The sequence below is a fragment of the Ovis aries genome, chromosome 4 (genome assembly GCF_016772045.2).
Source record: "Ovis aries strain OAR_USU_Benz2616 breed Rambouillet chromosome 4, ARS-UI_Ramb_v3.0, whole genome shotgun sequence".
Classification (NCBI taxonomy): Eukaryota; Metazoa; Chordata; class Mammalia; order Artiodactyla; family Bovidae; genus Ovis; species Ovis aries.
The window spans coordinates 28,672,710-28,686,527 of NC_056057.1; the positions used below are offsets into that span (position 1 = coordinate 28,672,710).

Here is a 13,818-nt window from a genome sequence, read left to right on the forward strand (position 1 = left end):
GGGTCATACCCTCATGCCTCCAGGATGTGTTTTCCTTCGTTTTCTAAATAAAACTAAGCTGTAACACAGAGCTGTAACACTGGCCCATCCATCGCTTCAAATTTTTGCTGTGGTGAGAAAATCCAAGGAAGTTACACACACCCCCAACATATGGATGTGTATTATTATTATTATTACTTGGAATTGAGTAAAATGATTACGGAAGGTGACCAGTCTCAAGATCTGTGGTTGGTAAGGTGGAGTCCTAGTAGAAATGAGGGTGTAGTTCCAGCCTGAAGGGTAGTAGGCTCAAGACTTGGAAAAAGCCATTGCTTCAGCTCAAGTTCTTTAGAGACTGGGGAAAAAAAAAATGATACCCCAACTCAAAAGCGCTCAGACAGAAGAAATGCCCCTTACTCATGGGTGGGTCAGCCTTTCTGTTCTATTCATTCCTTCAGCTAATTTGATGATGTCCACTCACAACAGAAAGGGCAATCAGCTCTCCTCAGTCTACCGACTTGTGTGTAATCTCATCCAGAAATAGACCCATAACCACACCCAGAATGACTGACCAAACGTCTGGGTACCTCAGAGCCCAGTCAAGTTGACATATAAAGTAATAATCAGAATGTCCAGTGGTTAAAGACTGAAAGCTCTTACACCAAAGTCAGGAATAAGGTTGTCCACTTTCATCACTTCTATTCAACATAGTAGTGAAAGTTCTAGCGAGAGCAATTAGGCAAGAGAAAGAAATAAAAGAGAAAAATAAAAGAGATCCAAGTTGAAAAGGAAACAAAGTTATCTCTGGTCACTGATGACACCATCTTATATGTAGAAAACTAAAGGTTCCACAAAATCTGCTAGACCTAATGAATGAATTGGGCAGAGTTGCAGGATACAAATAAACACACAAAAGTTAGTTGTATCCTATGTATCAGTACTAACAATGAACAATGCAAGAGGAAATTAAGGAAACTATTTCACTTAGTAAGAGCATTAAAAATAATAAGATACATATGAAAGCCTTGTACACTGGAAATTATCCTTTTTTAAAGAAATTAATACACACACACACACACACACACACACACGGAAAAAGATCCAATGGACTGGAAAACTTAATGTTGAGAAGAAGTCGGTAATACCTAAAGTATGTCTACAGATTCAATGCAATTTATATGAAAAACCCAAAGGTTATTTTTCTTTTTAAAGCAAAGGAAAATCTATTATAAAATTATTATAAAATTTCAAGGGATCTTGACTAGCCAAAAACAAACCTTGGAAAGGAAAAAAGTTAGAGGTCTCACACTTCCTTATTTTAAAACCTAAGGTAATCAAAGAAGTGTGGTAATCAAAGCAGCATAATACAGACATCTAGATCAATGGAAAAGATTAGACTGCCTAGAAATAAATCCTCACAAAAGTTGGATGATTGATTTTCTACAAGGGTAAGAAACCATTCAATGGGGAATGGACAATCATTCCAAGAAATGGTGTTAGGAAAATTGGATATCCACAAGCAAAAAATTAAAATTAAAAATAACTGAAGTTGGACCCTTAATTTACATCATATGTGAAAAAGAACTCAAAATGGATAAAAATGTAAACTTAAAAGCTTAGACTACCAAAGCCTCAGAAAGAAACAAGGGAGAAAAACAAAAAACACTTCAGGACATTGAATTTGGCAATGATTTTCTTGGATATGGTATTTAAAGTACAGGCAATGCAGGAAAAACAGGTAAGTTAAATTTCACCAAAATTAAAAACTTCTGTGCTTCAAACGCCACCATCAACATCAAAAGAGTGAAAATGCAAACAATGGAATGAGAGAAAGTATTCACAAATCATCTATTTGACATGGAATCGATACTCAGAATATATAAAGAATCCTAAAACTCAACAGCAACAAAGAAATGATTTAATAGTGGGCAAGAGACCTGAATATGTATTTCTCCAAAGATATACAAATGGTGAATAAGCAAATGGAAAGATGTTCAGCATCACTAGTCATCAGAGAAGTATAAATCAAAACTACAATGACACCATTTCATACAAATTAGGATGGCTATTACTAAAAACAAAACAAAAAACAGAAAATAAGTGTTGGCAACAATGAGGAGACACTGGAATTCCTATGCATTGCTAGTGGGGATATAAAATGATGCAACCACTGTGGAAGACTATGGTGATTCCTCAAAGAATTAAACACAGAATCACCATATATAATTACCAGTAATTCCACTTCTGGACATATACTCAAAAGGATTCAAGAAGGGTCTCAAAGAGATATTGGTGCACTCATGTTCATAGCAGCATTATTCACAATAGCCAAAAGGTGGAAGAAACTCATTGACAGATAAATGGATAAGCAAAATGTTTTGTAGACATACAGTGGACTCTAGCCTTTAAAATAAATGAAATTTTTACATATGCTAAAATATGGATGAAACTCGAAGACATTATGCTAAGAGAAATCAGCCAGTCACCAAAAGACAAATGTATGATCCCATTTATATGAAGTTTCTAGAGTAGTCAAAATCTTAAGAGACAGAAAGCAGAATGGTAATTCCCAGGAGCTGGAGGAAGGGAGAAGATATCACTTAATGGGTTATGGGTTTCATTTGGAGATGGACAGCAGTGATGGCTGCAAACAATAGGAGCGGACGTAATATCACAGAACTGTACACTTAACGTGTGTGAAAGTGGTAAATTTCATATTGTGTATTTTTACCCCAATTTTTAAAAACTCTCAATTTTTCCTAAAACCCTTGGAAAATGTTCAGAGTTAGAGAACTCTTAAGGTGAATGAGGAACTAGGTGAGCGGACTGGAAAGGACACTGGCAGAGTGTCCTCACTGATTCAGCAGTCATTTAACTTCCGGCTCCAGCCTTCCAGTGAATTTAATGTCCAAACGTAGATGCTGGACTAAGAGTTCTGAAGGTAATAGTACAAATATATTGTTTCCAATATTCACACAATTTCTAATATTTTAATATAAATATTGTTTATTGTACCATTATTTTGATATATGTATACATAACAAAGACCTTTATAAATAATGGATAAGAATAAATACAACAACTATTCTTGTAGTACAAATACTTGACATTAAGCTTTTTGGCTGTAATCAGTGCCTGACTTGACCTTTTAATTGCTGAGGCATCCATTTCAAAAGATATCCATCATAAATAAACACATTGCCAGCTGTATAATATAGCCACTAACAAAACAGTCAAATAAAGAATGAAGCCACCCCACCCAAAAAGTTCCATCTTTTAGAAAGCTCAGCATCACCTAGACCATTTGAAAGAGCCCACTTCTCCTTCTGTGCACTGTAATTCCTGCCCTGATGTCTTAAATTAGCCAATAAAGAAGAAACCTGCAAAACCCAAGCCATCCCAACCTTGGACCCTAATAAAGGTCTGTTCCCTCCACCCATGACTTCTCTGTGTGCCCTCAGGCATGCAGTGCACCCTTCAGGACCTGTGAGTAATGAATCACTTTCCTCAAAGCTCCTGATGGTTTTTGCTGAAGTGCATCCTGTGATCACAGTAAGAACCACAACAGCCAGTTCAGCCACACCTTAGGAGAAATGTCTGTGGGGGCTTGCCACAGGTAATAGTGGTCAGGGGTAGTGTCCCAGGCATTCCAAGCTGAAAGCATCTTTATTAATAGTCTAGGACCCACACAAGAATCCTTATCAGAGTCATTTGCATACCTGGTTGGAAGGACAAAGATTTATTTTCTATTCTCAAATACAGCACTACATTTTTTTTTCAGGATATATTTTTAATTTTTATTTTTACTTAATTTTACTTTACAATACTGTATTGGTTTTGCCATACATTGACATGAATCCACCATGGGTGTACATGCGTTCCCAGTCCTGAACCCCTCTCCCACCCCCCACCCCATATCATCTCTCTGGATCATCCCCATGCACCAGCCCCAAGCATCCTGTATCGAACATAGACTGGCGATTCGTTTCTTACATGATAGTACACATGTTTCAGTGCCATTCTCCCAAATCATCCCACCCTCTCCCTCTCCCTCAGAGTCCAAAAGTCCATTCTATACATTTATGTCTCTTTTGCTGTCTCGCATACAGGGTTATCATTATTATCTTTCTAAATTCCATATATACGTGTTAGTATACTGTATTGGTGTTTTTCTTTCTGGCTTACTTCACTCTGTACAATCGGCTCCAGTTTCATCCATCTCATTAGAACTGATTCAAATGTATTCTTTTTAACGGCTGAGTAATACTCCATTGTGTATATGTACCACAGCTTTCTTATCCATTCATCTGCTGATGGACATCTAGGTTGTTTCCATGTCCTGGCTATTATAAACAGTGCTGCAATGAACACTGGGGTACATGTGTCTCTTTCAATTCTGGTTTCCCCAGTGTGTGTGCCCAGCAGTGGGATTGCTGGGTGATATGGCAGTTCTATTTGCAATTTTTTAAGGAATCTCCACACTGTTCTCCATAGTGGCTGTACTAGTTTGCAAAAACACTCTCCGACATAAATCACAGCAGGATCCTCTATGATCCACCTCCCAGAATACTAGAAATAAAAGCAAAAATAAACAAATGGGATCTAATTAAACTTAAAAGCTTCTGCACAACAAAAGAAACTATAAGCAAGGCAAAAAGACAGCCTTCTGAATGGGAGAAAATAATAGTAAATGAAGCAACTGACAAACAACTAATCTCAAAAATATACAAGCAACTTATGCAGCTCAATTCCAGAAAAATAAATGACCCAATCAAAAAATGGGCCAAAGAACTAAATAGAAATTTCTCCAAAGAAGACATACGGATGGCTAACAAACACATGAAAAGATGTTCAACATCACTCATTATCAGAGAAATGCAAATCAAGACCACAATAAGGTACCATTTCACACCAGTCAGAATGGCTGCGATCCAAAAGTCTGCAAGCAATATATGCTGGAGAGGGTGTGGAGAAAAGGGAACCCTCTTACACTGTTGGTGGGAATGCAAACTAGCACTACATTTTAAAACTTTTTGCTTTGCTTCAGTATTTCTCTGAACCAAATTTCTATATGAGAGGCTATTGTGAGAATCTCCTGGGCAAGTCTGATAAATTTTTACATAGGACTCCATGATAAAGCAATTCCTAAACCACATCATCAGAGCCATTCAGTCCTCTTCCCTGAATGATCACCTTCCCATTCATAAAGCAGACATGCAGTTAAACCTGCGGAAAATTATTATTAACTTCATAAGGAACAGCACTAATACCATTAGGGAAAACCATGTATTAAATTTTAAACTCTTTTATCTAAAGGGTAGTGTTTTCAAGCAGGACTAAGAAGGTAGAGATACCTTAAAATATTTGAAGGAAAAGAAATATGAGAGCAGCAGTTTTAGAAAACAGAAAAGAAGAACAAACTTCTACTTTAAACCATCACTGAAAAAAATCTTAAAAATGGGAGTTGTATAGTACCCTGTGGTGCTGGAGAAGACTCTTGAGAGTCCCTTGGACAGCAAGGAGATCAGTCAGTCAAGAAAATCAACCCTGTATATTCACTGGAAGGAATGATGCTGAAGCTCCAAAACTTTGGCCACCTGATGGGAAGAGCTGACTCATTGGCAAAGACTGTGATGCTGGGAAAGACTGAGGGCAGGAGGAGAAGGAACGACAGAGGATGAGATGGCTGGATGGCATCATTGACTCAATAGACACGAGTTTGAGCAAACTCTGAGAGACAGTGAAGGACAGGGAGGCCTGGTGTACTGCAGTCCATGGGGTCGCAAAGTGTCAGATATGACCTAGTGACTGAACAACACAACACTGTAGTACCCTTTTGATGTGATTAATAATTTTTCTTTTAGTAAAAAACAAATCCCTATCCTTCCTGCTCATCTGTACTCAATCAAGAATTTTTAGTAGAAAAAAATTCCTTGTATCCATTTATTCACATAGAGAAAAAAAGTCTATGGTCTATCGAATGATTTAATTTGAAACCAACCACATTGAAAAGAAACAGTCTTGCTTCCCAAGGCTCTAAGAAGTTGTGAAGCTTGTGCAGATTAATATATGATAGATACAACACCACTGCATATTAGCTGGGTATAACAAAGACCTTCTCTCCTTGGCAGCTGATCCAGTGGGGTTTTCCTGACATTAGAAGGAAGTACTGTCCGGAATGTTAATTCAATAACTATGATAGTTGCAAGCCAAATCATATCAAGAGGTAGTTTAACTGGGCAGCTGCTTTGGAAGCCAACTATAAAATGTACTAAAATATCACTGCGGAAAAAAATAGTAATATGATGCCAGCTAACACAGATTTCCACATGGGACTTCTTACATAACTGGCAAGAGGTCAATTGGCCCTGATTTCCCTGAAACAGATAGCATCCCGAGTGGAAATAACAAACACTCATCACCCTTACTGGTCTGTCTCTATTGAAAAAATTTGCTACACTTATGTGCAGGCTACGCAGTGCCACTCTAGGTCTTAATTCTGAGGATGAACAAAGCCAAAGTTTTCCAGCAGTTGGCAGTCTCAGGGCAGGTGACCAGGAACAAGTGATTCAAATTTTCATTTAAAAATGGAAACCATTTAATTGTCTCCAAAGAATATATTTAGTTCAGAAAAATCATTTAAAAAAAAGCAAAGGAGAAAAAATCAGAAATACCTTGCCTGTGCAGAAGCTGAAAGTAGAGCAGATACTGGGAAAGAAAATACAAACTTTATCTTTAGTGAGTATGAGTGACTGATGCTATATGATAATGAGCAAAGACAAGTTTGTGAAACAAAAATAATCTCAAATAATCTGAAATGATATGTTGTATTCTGTCCAAGTAATATATTCCTAATTATGAAGATAAAAAGTATTCATAGAAAACTGATTTATCTCTAACTCTAATAAAGAAATGTTTTAAAATATTTAATTGCAAATAGAACTACCTTATGACCCAGCAATCCCACTGCTGGGCATACACACCAAGGAAACCAGAATGGAAAGAGACACATGTACCCCAATGTTCATCGCAGCACTGTTTATAATAGCCAGGACATGGAAACAACCTAGATGTCCATCAGCAGATGAATGGATAAGAAGGCTGTGGTATATATACACAATGGAGTATTACTCAGCCGTTAAAAAGAATTCATTTGAATCAGTTCTGATGAGATGGATGAAACTGGAGCCAATTATACAGAGTGAAGTAAGCCAGAAAGAAAAACACCAATATAGTATACTAACACATATATATGGAATTTAGAAAGATGGCAATGACGACCCTGTATGCAAGACAGCAAAAAAGACACAGATGTGTATAACGGACTTTTGGACTCTGAGAGAGATGGAGAGGGTGGGATGATTTGGGAGAATGGCACTGAAACATGTATACTATCATGTAAGAATTGAATCGCCAGTCTATGTCTGACGCAGGATACAGCATGCTTGGGGCTGGTGCATGGGGATGACCCAGAGAGATGTTATGGGGAGGGAGGTGGGAGGGGGGTTCATGTTTGGGAACGCATGTAAGAATGAAAGATTTTAAAATTTAAAAATAAAATAAAATAAAATAAAATAAAATAAAAATAAAATATTTAAATACAGGAATAAACCTACCTGAAATAAACCTACGTAAGAGACAAAAGACCTATATGCAGAAAAGTATAAGACACTGATGAAAGAAATCAAACTGGAGAAACAAACAGATGGAGCAATATACCATGCTCCTGGATTGGGAGAACAAATATTGTTAAACTGACTATACTACCCAAAGTAATCTACAGATTCAGTGCAATCCCTATCAAATTACCAATGGCATTTTTCACAGAACTAGAACAAAAGAAAATTCACACTTTGTATGGAAACACAAAAGACCCCATCTAGCCAAAGCAATCTTGAGAAAGAAAAGTGAAGCTGGAGCAACTGGCTCCCTGACTGAGGTTATACTACAAAGCTCCAGTAATCAAACAGTGTGATACCAGCACAAAAGTTAAAACATAGATCAAAAGAATAGGATAGAAAGCCCAGAGATAAACCAGAGACTACAGCCACCTAGTCTCTGACAAAGGAGGCAAGAATACACAATGGCGAAAAAACAGTCTCTTCAATTAGTGACTCCAGGAAAACTGGACAGCTACATGTAAAAGAATGAAATTAAGACACTTCCTAACACCATGCACAACAATAAACTCAATATGGATTAAAGACATGAATGTAAGGTCAGACACTGTAAAACTCTTAGAGGAAAACATAGGCAGAACATGCTTTGACATAAATCACAGCAAGATCTTTTTTGAGCCACCTCCTCGTATAATGAAAATAAAAACAAAAATTAACAAATGGGCCCTTATTAAACTTAGCTTTTCCACAGCAAAGTATAAACAAGACAAAAAGATAAACCAGAATGGGAGAAAATATTTTCAAGTGAAGCAACTGACAAAAGAGTAATCTCCAAAATATACACAGCTCAACATCAGAAAAAAGTCAATCAAAAAATGGGTGGGGGGCTCTCCTGGTGGCTCAGTGGTAGAGTCCACCTGCCAATGCAGGAGACACGAGTTTGATCCCTGATCCAGGAAGACCCCACATGCCACAACATGACTAAACCTGTGTGCCGCAACTACTGAGACTGTGCTCCAGACCTGGGTGCAACTACTGAGCCCATGTGCCCCAACTACTAAAGGATGCTTGCTCTAAAGCTTGTGCTCCACCACAAGAGAAAATACTGCAAGGAGAAGCCTGCACACTGCAACTAGAGAATAGTCCCCACTCACTGGAGCTAGGGGAAAGCCTGCATAGCAATGATGACCCAGCAAAGCCAAAACTAAATAATTTTTTAAATGGGCAGAAGACTTAAATAGACATTTCTCCAAAGACATACAGATGGCCAATAAACCTATCAAAAGATGCTCAACATTGCTCATTATTACAGAAATGCAAATCAAAACTAAAATGAGGCATCAACCCACACCAGTCAGAATAACCATCATCAAAAAAGTTACAAGCAGTAAATGCTGGAGATGGTGTCAAAAAAAAGAAACATTCTTGCAGTGTTGGTGAGAAAGTAAACCTATCCAACCACTATTCAGAAAAGTATGGCGGTTACCGAAAAAAACTAAAAATAGAACTAGGGTATGACCCAGCAATCCCATTACTGGGCATATACCTGGAGAAAACCATAATTCAAAAAGACACAGGCACCCCAGGGTTCACTGTAGCACTATTTACAATAGCCAGGATGTGGAAGCCACCTAAATGTTCACTGACAGATAGATGGATAAAGAAGATATGGTACATATATGCCATGGAATATTACTCAGCCATAAAAGAAATTTGGGTCATTTGTAGTGATGTGGATGGACCTAGAGTCTGTCATACAGAGTGAAGTCAGAGAAAACAAATATCGTATATTATTAATTCATATGTACAGAATCTAGAAAATTTTATAGATGAGCCTGTTTGCAGGGCAGGGATAGAGATGCAGACACAAAGAACAGACATATGGACAGAGCGGGAAGAGGAGCCTGAGACACATGGGAGAACAGGCACAGCACATATACATTACCATGTGCATAACAGACAGCTAGTGGGAGGCTCCTGCGGAGCACAGGGGGCCCCATGTGGCACACCATGATGACCTAGAGGGGCGAGAAGTGGGAGGGAGGTTCAGGAGGGAGGGGATATATATATACATATAGCTGAGTCACTTCGTTGTTCAGCAGAAGTTAACACAACATTGTAAAATGATTATATTTAAATAAAAATAAAAATTAAAATATCTATTTAAATAAAACATATAAAATTAAATAAATCATATAAAATATTTGAATAAAATATTGAAACATGTTAAATCATTTTGAAGTGACCCTCAGTAATTCTTCTAGGACACCCACAATGTCAGTCTACCCCTAGTTGTGAGAATTGATGTTACAAAACACCATTATTAAATGCATGTTAATGCAAAATAGCTGAATCTATTAAAATATGAGTACAAAACAGCTAAATAATCCATACTCTTCTTGAATATTGACTTTGCTGTTCTAGAGATTTTTGAGATGGGATTGTAAGTTTTGGCCACCAAAGTATCACTTACCCTACTCCCATTTCAAAACTGAATATTATCCTAAGCATCCAGCACATAAATAATCCATGTTTCAGCAATGGCCAATCAATAAAAGGAAAATGAAAACAAATTAAATAAACCTCATATATGAAAAATAAGAAAAAATAAGCTACAGTTTATGACCTTGTCAATAAGAATTCAGCAAATTATGTGCTACTTAATAAGATATAAGTACTTCCTCATAGGGAGTTACTCCCCAGGTTGGATGATAAGGGCAAAGACAGAGGCTCTATACAACCACTGTAAATATCTTTTGGGTTAGCTCAGACAAGAAAAAAAAAAAACCTTATGCTGCTATGGGAAGCCTTCTCTAATATGTTCCCATTAGACCTTCAGGCTTTGAGTTCCTTAGTATTCAAGATAGATTTTTGAGGTACTGGTTGTTATTACTGATCAGGGGGGGGGGGGAAAGATGTTGTGGTATGATTATAGAAAGGGGAGGAAAGAAAGCAGGATGGGGGACAGGCATGGGTGGCAAGAATTGGTTGGTTATTCAGGGTGCTGTGTGGAGAAGGCAGTAACTGTTAGATATGGAAGGGCTTAGAAGACCAGCTTTTGATTAGAGTAAGCCCAAATTGTCATCACTCTTTACATCAAAAGGATTCACAAACCGTGGGTTTAGAGAGGCCAACCTGGAAGGATGACACTATCACAGAAAGTAATAAATTTTCTTGACATAAAAAACACTAGTAAAACTAAACAAATAACTAGATTCTGAACTCTTCATCCAGAATGATGGGACAAGTTGGAAGATTTTCATACTAGGGACATAGATATCATATCAACATTAGGGAAAACAATCAAAATGATCCAATTTTATAAGAAACTTTGTCTAAGTAATGGATATAGAGAAGTCTTCTCATAGTCCTACATGTCTTTTCCCATATGTAGTAATTAGATTTTTCAAGTTTTAGAATCACAGCAAGCTATTTTTCACCCCTCAAAATGTTCATTGGCTTCACATGTTTTCCTGTTTTAATCCCTTGGAAAAATCATATGTATTAAGCTATAACACATTTTGCATTTTAGCATCAAAAAGAGAATATAATTACTTAGAAGTTTAAAGCACTAACTTTAAAAAAACGACCAAAAATAAAACTTACCCTCCACAACCTTTGCCTAGTGTCTTATATATAATGTTAATAGATGTTCAAAAAAGCTTGTGGAATAAACAGTCTCTTGGTTGTCTTAGCTCTTCACTGAATAATGTTTCGTGGCATGGAGTGAAACCCCTGTGGCGTGGCATGTTTAGTCAGAGAGCTATTTTAACACAAAATTGGGCTAAGAGAAACTGACACAGCCATGTGTAGGCTTGTACCTCCCCAGGTCACTCATTCTAAATGACCACAATTCTTTCTGAATCTCTGTGCTTCATATGTCTTTTTGCTCTTTGAAGAATTTTATTTTTCTTTTTATCTCATACCTGTGGTCAGTTTATGTGATTTGATATTATAAAGGATGAACAGTCCTAATTTCTGCAGCGCTAAACTTAGAAATGAAACTATCAGTTTACTTATTTTAATGGGCTGAGGGTGGGGTCTGCTCTGTATTTGACAGGACAGCTTTTAGAATATCATTAAAAATGGAATCTGTCTTTGTTGTAGCCACTATGGAAAACAGTAATGGAGGTTCCTTAAAAAACTAGAGTTACCATATGATCTAGCAATCCTACTCCTGGGCATATATCCATAAAAGATGAAAATCTTAATTTGAAAATATACATGTACCCCAATTTTCACAGAAGCAATATACAGAATAGCCAATACATGAAAGCAACCTAAGTGTCCATGAACAGATTAATGAAAAAGAAAATGTGGTAAATATAAACAGCAGAATAATACTTGGTCATAAAAAACAGTGAAATAATGCCATGGACCTAGAGATTATCACACTGAGTGAAATAAGCCAGGGAAGGACAAATATTATATGATATTACTTATATGCGCAATTTAAAAAGGAATAAAAATGCACTGATTTACAAAGAAGAAACAGACTCAGACAAGGAAACAAATTTATGTTTACCAAAGAAAAGCTGGGGGGAGGGATTCAAGCACAGGATTAACAATTATACACCATCATATGAAAAATGGGTAAGCAACAAGGATTTTCTTTATAGCATGCAGGGCTATATTCAATATCTTATACTATAATGGAAAAGAGTCAGGGCCAAGACAGCAGCAGGTTACCTCCGGTAGCCCTGGACCAGGAGCCCCCATCCCCAGCAGCAGAAGGATGGTGCTGAAGTAGACCCAGGAGAAATTAACTGGCTTGCAGAGGGACCCTCCTGCCCATTGCTCTGCAGGACCTGTGGGAGATGATTTGTTCCCCTGGCAGGCCACCTTCATGGGCCTGAAGGACAGTCCCTACCAAGGAGGCATTTTCTTCCTGACCATCCACTTGCCTGCAGATTATCCTTTCAAGCCCTCAAACGCTGCTTTCACAACCAATGTTTAACACCCCAACATCAACAGCAGCAGCAGCATCTGCCTTGATACCCTGTCGTCCCAATGGTCTCTAGCACTGAGACTGTCAAAAGTTTTCTTTTTCATCTGTTCCCTGCTCTGTGACCCAAGCCTGATGAGCCTCTGGTGCCAGAGACAGCCCACACCTACAAGGCTGACAGAAAGATTATAACACACTAGCGAGAGAATGGGCACAGAAATATGCTATGCAAGTAACTCAGAGGTTTTATGGGAAACATTGTCCAAGAGAGGCTGAGCTGAGCTATTAGCTGAGCCACTCACAGAGCGTCATCTCTTCTGCAAACAAATGCTGGTTGCCCACTTTCTCCAACCACAACATATTGGTACCACTCTCAGCCGTCGTGGTTTTGACACAGTCATGTTACTGATGCCAGATCAGTAGCCACTGTTTTTGATCTGCAGCCTTCCTGACTACACTGGAATCGGTCCCTCCACTCTGATCACTGCTCACCTCTTAAGGGAACCTGTGAGCCCCGCTGCCTGGCCTCACTCAGGCAGCATCGCTCGCAAAGGCACCTCAGCCTGGCCCCTTACCTCATGCTCTTTGCCTTTAAAACTCGGTGCCAGCCTGGGGGTCCAGGACAGAGCGGGCAGGCTTTCCTCATATGCTATCTGCCACAAACCACATCCTGAAAAGTCTCAGCTCATCTCAGGAGTTCCTGGTAATAGTGTCACTGGGAAGTGGAGGCCTTGCCCCACAGATCCCACCAGTCTTCCTTGTCGGTACCACATGCTGGCACTCTCCCCTCACACCGAGAAGCAGTAAATAGATGTCAGGAATTCTATTTAGTATAATCTTTTTTTAAAAAAATAACAAAACATCATGCGATAACTGTCCTTTTAGGAGACCAAAATTATGAAACCTGGGGTGAATTGGGTTATGTTTTTCTATCTGATGAGGTATTTTACGACCCTCAACCTCCTCCTGTTCAGAGCCTACATGAAGTCCAAGTATGAGCCATTCACTTTCCAGAACACAGCAGTGAGGGGACTGCTAAATGTAAATAAAAATGTAATTCATTTATAATCCTTGAAAAATCAGAAAACGTGTGTGTGTGTACATGTGTGTGCGTGCTAAGTCACTTCAGTCATATCTGACTCTGTGTGACCCAGTGGACTATAGCCCGCCAGGCTCTTCTGTCCATAGGATTCTCCAGGCAAGAATACTGGAGTGGGTTGCCATGCCCTCCTCCAGGGGATCTTCCCAAACCAGGGATCTAACCGGAGCCTCACA

At 38.4% G+C, this 13,818-nt stretch overlaps 1 pseudogene; it reads left to right on the forward strand.

Annotated features, from left to right (window-relative positions):
• Nucleotides 1–1,681: 1,681 nt before the first annotated feature.
• On the forward strand, nt 1,682–12,832 carry LOC114114596 (ubiquitin-conjugating enzyme E2 D4-like; annotated as a pseudogene).
• The last annotated feature ends 986 nt before the right edge of the window (nt 12,833–13,818 follow it).